General features: G+C 33.7%; 1 protein-coding gene and 1 long non-coding RNA gene across 4 annotated transcripts in view; one reads left to right on the top strand and one right to left on the bottom strand.

The window, feature by feature from the left end:
- LOC137619466 (zinc finger protein 501-like) overlaps positions 1 to 8,638 on the top strand; it is a 572,135-nt gene that overhangs the window by 303,720 nt on the left and 259,777 nt on the right. The window lies entirely within an intron of this gene.
- The window catches only part of LOC137619468 (uncharacterized), a 132,546-nt gene continuing 129,114 nt past the window's right edge, over positions 5,207 to 8,638 (bottom strand). For both annotated transcript variants that reach the window (XR_011039911.1, XR_011039912.1), the window contains 2 exons: positions 7,171 to 7,302; positions 5,207 to 5,872 (listed from right to left, as the gene is read on the bottom strand). This is a non-coding gene — a long non-coding RNA (uncharacterized lncRNA). The remainder of the gene's footprint in view (positions 5,873 to 7,170; positions 7,303 to 8,638) is intronic.

Genomic DNA, 8,638 nt, shown 5'->3' with positions numbered 1-8,638 from the left:
TCAAAGTCGGAGCAAATGCTTTTATATTGACCAGGCTGACATGAGTCTTTTTATTTTTTATATATGACATATGTGTTTTTGACGTTGTCAATAGTTTTTATAGGACATATCTGTTTTGACGCTGTTACTGTTTTTAGAATGATATATTGTTAATTTATTATCATCATTTATTTATTTACTTATTTCCTCTCCTCACTGGGCTATTTTTCCCTGTTGGAGCCCTTGGGCTTATAGCATCTTGCTTTTCCAACTAGGGTTGTAGCTTGGCTAGTAATAATAATAACAATAATAATAGCCTTTTGGCGCCTGTCCCTTACACATCACAACCTTGGGAATGTCACGATTAAAAGCGTTTGGGGAAAGACAAATAAGTTGAAAACCTTTCTAGTTACCTCCGCCAACGAAGTTGGAAGAAGGTTATGTTTTACCCTCTGTTTGTTTGCATTTTTTTTCTTTATTTTTTTGTGAACAGCTTACTGGCCACAATTTTAATAGTAGAGTAATGAAACTTGCAGGGATTAACTGTTATGTAAAAAGCTGGAAATTTTTAAATTTTGGAAGGTCAAAGTCAAAGGTCAAGGTCACGGTCAAGCAAAATGTCCAATTCATGTAATCAGCCATAAGTTTGGACATCGTTGTCACAGAGACTTCAAACTTGGTTCATATTTGAATGTATGAAAATCCACACCAATTAATACATGTTAAGGTCAAAGGTCAAGGAAGAGGATTTCTCAATATGTGCCTTGTGATCTGCTGGTCTAGGGTTCGAGACCTGCTTAAGTTTGTTGTGATGCCTGTAACTTCACCATCCTTGTGAGGCAAGAATGGGGGCGGGTGTTGGGGGAGCCTATAGGTCTACCTGTTGAGTCATGAGCAGCCATTGCCTGGCCCTTCCTGGTCCTAGCTTGGGTGGAGAAGGGACATGGGCGCTGGTCATATGTGTATATGGTCAGTCTCGTCTAGGACATTGTCACTGACCCTTGCCTCTGCCATTCATGAGTAACCTTTAAACACCGAGAGAAAAACTATGCTTTTATAATTCTAGCATAGTATTTGGGTAAATATTGATAAAAACAGATAATCTCTTAAGGAAAGTACAGGCCTACTCTCTCTCTCTCTCTCTCTCTCTCTCTCTCTCTCTCTCTCTCTCTCTCTCTCATATCCTAAGACCTTTGCTTAGACTTCCGTCCTTACCCAAGCACACACATTCATGCACATACACAATTATGTTTCATATTTAGCTATAGGCAAAGAATCAACTGATAGTTGCATTTAAGAACAAAGGAATAGCAGACAAAGAGTTATCGTATATGAGAGAGAGAGAGAGAGAGAGAGAGAGAGAGAGAGAGAGAGAGAGGGAGAGAGAGAGAGAAAACTTTATTCCATATATTCCGCATAATGCTAAGGCGTAGATTTTGCTTAGTCTCGCTTGTGCCAAATGTAAATGGAACGTCTAATGCAACATCAGTGTTATAAAGGGGAATAATGGTGTCAGGAGGAAATTTGGCAACGCTGTTCGTCGCTTACTGGAATCATTCGTTTTTTTTCAAATATAAATATTTCTATTATGTTCATAATGTGTCATTTATTGTTATTTCTATTATATCATCCATATAATGTTCATCTTTATTATAAAATGCAAATTTTCAAAGATATTTTTAAATTTATAGACCTTTAAAGGTCTAGAAAAGCTGGAACATTAAGAACACACGCACGCACACACACATTTTCAAGCTGTTTCTTGCAACGGACCGCAGGTGTTAGTTGCAAGTTTCAATGTTCTCCTTTGAAGGCAATTAGTAAACATTATCATCCCCTGTCTCTAACCCTTTCCCAAGAAGATCCTATTCCTCCCACTGGGACCGTCCCATCCCCGGTTCTCTCCCTTTCATTCCTTGAACTATCCCATCCCAACATGCCACCCTGTCTCTCTCCTATCCCACCCTGCCACTTCACTAGACTAACAGCAATAGAAGTAATAATCCTCTCTGATAATTATGTCCAGCGGTAGTATCTCAACGGGTGGCTGGTGCCCTGGCCAACCCACTACCTGTAAGTCATATTAACTTCACCAGTTGCAAATGAAATATTCAAAGTTGTATTTTTTACAGATAGTCTTTTTCCTGCAAATAATCGCAAGAAGTATTTGCTAGAATACAGACTTTATAAGAAAACTTGACACAATCTCCCATATAAATCTAGGAAGCGGATCTTTCCTACTTAGTTAACCTAAATCCCCCCCGTTCCCTTGAATCAATTCGACGCAAGACTTCAAAGGTAACAACAGGTCACCTTTTTTCCACTTCGTAGGAGTGTTTCAATTACTAGTACCAAGGAGTGTGGGATAGAAGGGTGAAAAAAAAAAGAAAATAAATATATAAAAAAACGGGTGAACTGGTGCAGGACAGTTCAAAATTTATCCAGCAATGGGCAGAGGAGGTAAGCCAAGGTCTTGAATAATAAATAGGGCGATTATATATGACATATTTGTTTTTGACGTTGTTAATAGTTTATATATGACATGTCTGTTTTGACGTTGTTACTCTTTTAGTATGATTTATTGTTAATTTGTTCTCTTCATTTATTTATTTCCTTATTTCCTTTCCTCACTGGGCTATTTTTCCCTGTTGGAGCCCCTGGGCTTATAGCATCTTGCTTTTCCAACTAGGGTTGTAGCTTGGATAATAATAATAATAATAATAATAATAATAATATATATATAATAATAATATAATAGATAACACTGTCGTTTATGGATAAGTGAGAATGCGTCGAAATGGGGTTTGAGAGAACCCTCATGTTATGAAGCAGGGGATGATTGGAGTCAGTATAATAAGATAATGAAAAATATCACTTAATTAAAATTCTTTTTTAGCACGCTCAGCAATTATGATAAATTGCAACACTGCATTACGGTAGATGAATACTTCGCCCGACTTTATAGCGGTAATAAAGTAATAAACCATTATTTTAGGTACAAACACCAACACAACTAAAGTTAATGAAGAGCTAAAGTCATTATTAAACTGGGCTATTAGTTTATTCTCAAATCGGGAGAAAATAATGAGAATACGAGGAAGGTGAACATTATCATTATCAGTAATTACGAACAATTTTGTCTTGAAAACTTTAAAACAAATACCTTGAAAAAAATGTGTTGACCAGTCAGTATGGAAGTGAGGGCAAATACAAAGATGGTAGTGTATGAATAAGAAAGGATTGGGGATCGTTAGGGTGGAGTGGTTAAAAATGTTAAATATTAAATATCAATAAAAAATTCGATAGGTAAAGAGTAAGAGCAAGAAATGCTTCTTGGAGATGTCAAAGGGATTTAAAACACGAAGCATGGAAGGGACTTTTAAATGGAGATGATTTGGGACCTTCATCCATGAAGCTGAGCATGACATGCCTTATGCCAATGACATGATAAAGCCAGTCATCTTAAATCAACATGATCGAGGAATCCTTTCAATGAAATTAGAAGAGAGAGAGAGAGAGAGAGAGAGAGAGAGAGAGAGAGAGAGAGGAGAGAGAGAGAGAGAGAGAGAGAGAGAGAGAGAGAGTTATTAATAAAACAAACTATTTCCAAATTGCGAGTTCCATTGACAGAGGTTACTGGCCTCCATTTTGCATTAGCATCAATAAACTTATTTAACAAAAATGACAAGGTCTTTATTGTGAAAAGCAAGCTTATCTTACAAACTGAGACAATAAGTCAATAAAAGAATTCTTTTCATCAGATAAAGAACGTTACACGAGACATGCCAAAGAAACACATCTCGCAAATTACATTAAAAGAATCACAATGCTTTATCAATCATTCTTCTCAGATTACTTGATCAAGAAATAAGATTGATTACTTTAGGACTCATATAAAAACTCCTCTAAATGAGCTAGAAAGAGAAGCCAGACAGAATAAAGAAATAGAGCCCATATTAGTAGACAAAAAGACTGTCTAGCACTGCGATATTGGATAAGCCAGATAATGTAGCATTAATCACAGCATAAAACAAGACACTACAGCTTAACATTGCCTTTGGCATTGAGAGGAATAACATCTACGTCTTTCACGAACTCTCATCTGATGTGAAGAATACTTGATATTTTCCCAATTCTAAAATTTTAGATATGGCTAATACAAGGATATGATAAAAACTGGCATATGTTTGTTTTAATAACTTTAATAACGGAAGAAATCATGAAAAATAGTCCTTAAAATGGGTAGGAAATTTGAGTGCCAGTCTAATAAAACGAATTTATTTGTTTTTAGTTCGAACTAAAAATAAATAAATTCGTTGTATTAACTTTAAAGATAAAAACATAATCAGGATATCAAAGATTATACATCGATAGGATTACGTTATAAAAACTAAGATCAGGAAAAGCGAGAGAGAGAGAGAGAGAGAGAGAGAGAGAGAGAGAGAGAGAGACAGAGAGAGAGAGAGACGCAGTATAGTGAAGGTGAGTAGTGTACCAACCGTGTGTCACACGATCGTACATAAATTATTTTGTATATATTATGCTTGTTTCTTCGCTCTTCCCTCGCACTAAAAAGAACAGGAAATTACATGTTCGAGAAACAGACAATGTTACATAGGAGAAACGCAGACATGTTTATTCTGGTTCTTTTTAGTGCGAGGGAAGAGCGAAGATACAAGCATAATATATACAAAATGAATTATATACGATCGTGTGACACACGGTTGGTACAGTAGGGTGTCAGACGGAGGTCAATAAAGATGAACGGCGTGATTCCAAGGCGAATATGTGCAACGGAGAACCAATAGTCAAGTTACAAATAATTTCTGTGGGGAAATATTATGTTTTTCTTTTACGACTGACGCAAAAGAATGCGTCATCCTTCTCTCTCTCTCTCTCTCTCTCTCTCTCTCTCTCTCTCTCTCTCTCTCTCTCTCTCTCTCTCTCTCTCTCTCTGCAGTCATGAAATAAAGTAATAACAACATAATTACATTTCTGAGACCGAAAAATGGAACTTTATTCCTTCTTTGCCTTCTGCTCAATTATTCAAATTTGTAGATGACACATTAAGATATACACTGGTTTCATGATTTTACACTGTTCAACTGAAGATGAGAGAGAGAGAGAGAGAGAGAGAGAGAGAGAGAGAGAGAGAGAGAGAGAGAGAGAGAGAGAGAGAGAGAGATAGAGAGAGAGAGAGAGAGAGAGAGAGAGAGAGAGGGGGGGCAGTAAATTATGACATAAATAAACGTTACAAAAAGTTGACCTAAAAAATGAAGTGGGTTATGATTCTAAAGAACAAATGAACACAAACTCTCTCCTACAGGCCGATGATCTTCAAGATTTGTCGTGTTACTCTTTCCACAAATCATCTTATTTCTAATTCTGAATTTTATCAAAACAATATCTCATGTAATCTAAATAATAGTAAGAAAAAACTTTACACATCGTAAAAGTTGCACATCTCAAGACTTATAGCTAAGCGTTTTTGTAGGAAGCTGTTTTATGTATATTTTCTTCCATGAACTCCTACAGCTCAACAGTACAATTCACTAGAAAAGGAAGAAGCCCTTTTGTATCCATTCTCTCGAGCAAAGTTCAGTGGTAAAATAATATTTTCATCTTTTGTACTTTTTATAGTTATTAGTACATACTCAATAATTACATGATACAGGATGTGGTGTTGCCAGGATGAGTATCTTAAATATTATTCTAGTTAACATTTCTCTAAAGGTGGTCTTATACAATCGAATTATGACGCAATATTTCCCATCAATAAGTTGCTTAACAATGTTTGCATTCATAATGTGTATGAACTTAGAATTTGACCGTGATCTTGAAGATTGCCCAAATACGTTGATCCTCTTGCCGGACCTGAAGATACGCAAGCAACCTATAATATAATCGTCTTTACAAATATTTCAATTGTTAGTCTATCTAGTTTGAAGAGAAAGCTGAAATACCTTTAAATTTTCTTTCAACTTTGAAACATTGGCAATGAAACAGTGACAAAATAATGCCCACCATAGATAGACATTGGAGCAAATAAAAATTCGCAATTAAACTAACTTTACTGTAATATGCATAGGTTAAAAATACATAGGACCTGGTTGTCCTTAATGAACGGTGTTAGGAATATTATATATCAAACATCATCTTGCATAAAAGTACACAAAATTTAAGGAAGATTACAAGTAAAAATTAAAACTTAGGCTAATTAAACACTCAACAAGGCAATTCACTCATTATCCATTATAAATCTTAATGAGAAGGAAGAGTTGGAATGCCTTTACTGATGTTGCATTTCTGAAAATATACCGAAATTAAATTATTTTTTATTAGCCTAAAACTAAACACTAAAAATACAATATCTAATAATTCTCTAAAAAAAACTCATAAAACTTGAAACCTATATATATATATATATATATATATATATATATATATATATATATATATATATATATATATATATATATATATAAATGACTCTGAAACCCATCAATCGTCCAGGCTAAGAAAGCAAATACTACAATGAGGATAACATGCAGGGCATGACGACCAGAAAATCAAGACTATGGTTCGCAATTGCTAACGATGTTGTCATATACACACTGCAGACTTAAGGGGAAGTTGTTGCTCAAGAATTAGGGTTCACACACTTGCCTGGTAAAGAGTCATGGATCATTTCGAAGAGAAGACATGCTATCACGAAAAATGAATAAAGGTTTTAAAGAATGCTCTAGTCTGCTTTGAGAAAAATATCGGTTGAAAATACACGTAGTAGCAGGAGGCAATTTTTAAATTTACTGACGAGAAAAGAAAATTAACCGGGAATGCTAAAATGAACTATATCATACTAAATAAGTACCGGAATAGCTAATACAGAAAGATCCTGAGCTAATAAAATAAAATTCTAATGCTAAAATAGAATTGAATAACCATACCTGTTGTACTAGTATAAAGGCAAAAATAAAAATGGTAGGTAATATAATTACACTGATATAACACACGCACGTGCGTGCGTGCAATCATACACACACACACATATATATATGTGTATATACATATATATATATATATATATATATATATATATATATACAGTATATATATATATATATATATATATATATATATATATATATATATGCGTGTGTGTGTGTTTATTTTCTTAGTGTTCTTACTTACCCAAAGACTTTGAAGCGAAATTGCTGACTGGAAGAGATTTTTCGTTGGAGTTTGGACACAATAGGTTGCATTTAAAGTCCCTCTCTCTCGACCCAGTGTTCATTAAGTCCGCCCTCATGTATCATTATAATTCTGAAAGAATAACAGAGCTGATAGGTAATTGTCTTAATAGTTCGATAATAATTTGGTTTCATAATGAAACACACACATATATACATATATGTATATATATATATATATATATATATATATATATATATATATATATATATATATATATATATATATATATATATATTTATATATATGGTATACCAACTTTGAAAATTTGATGAATGTGGATGGTAGAAAAGAAAATTAGTTGGTACTAGACTTGAAATATAACTGTTTAGAATATAGAAAAGTGATTTAGAGGTTGAAGGAAGGAAAGACATAAAAGGAGTTTATGTTATTCCAAATTGTTGTGATAGTTTGGTTACATTATTAATAAGAGATTATACAAAAAGGTATTTTTTGTTGATGGAACGGTTCCAGAGGAATAGATGCTGGGATCAAATAACGAATGTTGCAATGGGTGATGTGAGGATGGAAGTTGTTGATATTTAAGGGAAAAGGAAATGAGAAGTGCGTCAAAGAGTAAAATAAACGAAAAAAGTAATAGGATGGATGTAAAATATTTGAATTATCTATTGAAGTCAAGGCGTTAATTTATTTATAACTCTTCTATACAGGACGAGTTTAGTATGAAAATATGAAGTAGAATAAGTAACAATGTCTAGAGGACCTCTGCTCATGTGGAAGAATGAACAGCCGAAAAATAGTGAAAGAAGTAGTTAGTTCAAAAGCACTAGCAGGTAAAGGAGGAAAACCCATGAATTGTTAAAAAGATTGCATAAAAGAGCCTTGATATTTATTAAGTAAGCAAAATTGAATAGAGCTATATTTGTAGGTGGCGGGGTTCATGAGCTACGGATATGAGCATTCTGTGTGATTGTATGTAGCTCACTGTCCAAGGCTTGCTTAATCTGCTGCTATACAAATGAAAAGATAACTCTGTACCACTGAATTAACCAGAAAGCTGAATAGTATGAATAGTACAAAGAGACTTGTTGCAAATTGCCAAAATTACTCTAAAGAAAGACCAGAAAGTTTTATATATTTTAATGTAGTTTTTGTTAACTTGTAATGATCAAATCAATTTAAATTTATTTTAAATTTACTCTAGAATATGTATTACAGACTTAGTAGTTCAGGACTTAGACCTAAAAATTTTGTGTATTTTGAAGTATCTTTTTTTTTAACTGGTAATAATTGATTTAAATACTTTAAATTTACTTAATGTATTAACGACTTTGTAGATGAAGACACTAATTTTAGTTTAATGGTTTTCGGTCCATGTTAAGATCTGTGTAATAGTTTTATCTTTTAATGCAATTTTAATGTTTAGTAACTATTTATAGTTCAAAAT

The sequence above is a fragment of the Palaemon carinicauda genome, chromosome 26 (genome assembly GCF_036898095.1).
Source record: "Palaemon carinicauda isolate YSFRI2023 chromosome 26, ASM3689809v2, whole genome shotgun sequence".
Classification (NCBI taxonomy): domain Eukaryota; kingdom Metazoa; phylum Arthropoda; class Malacostraca; order Decapoda; family Palaemonidae; genus Palaemon; species Palaemon carinicauda.
This window is presented reverse-complemented; position numbering and strand designations above follow the sequence as displayed.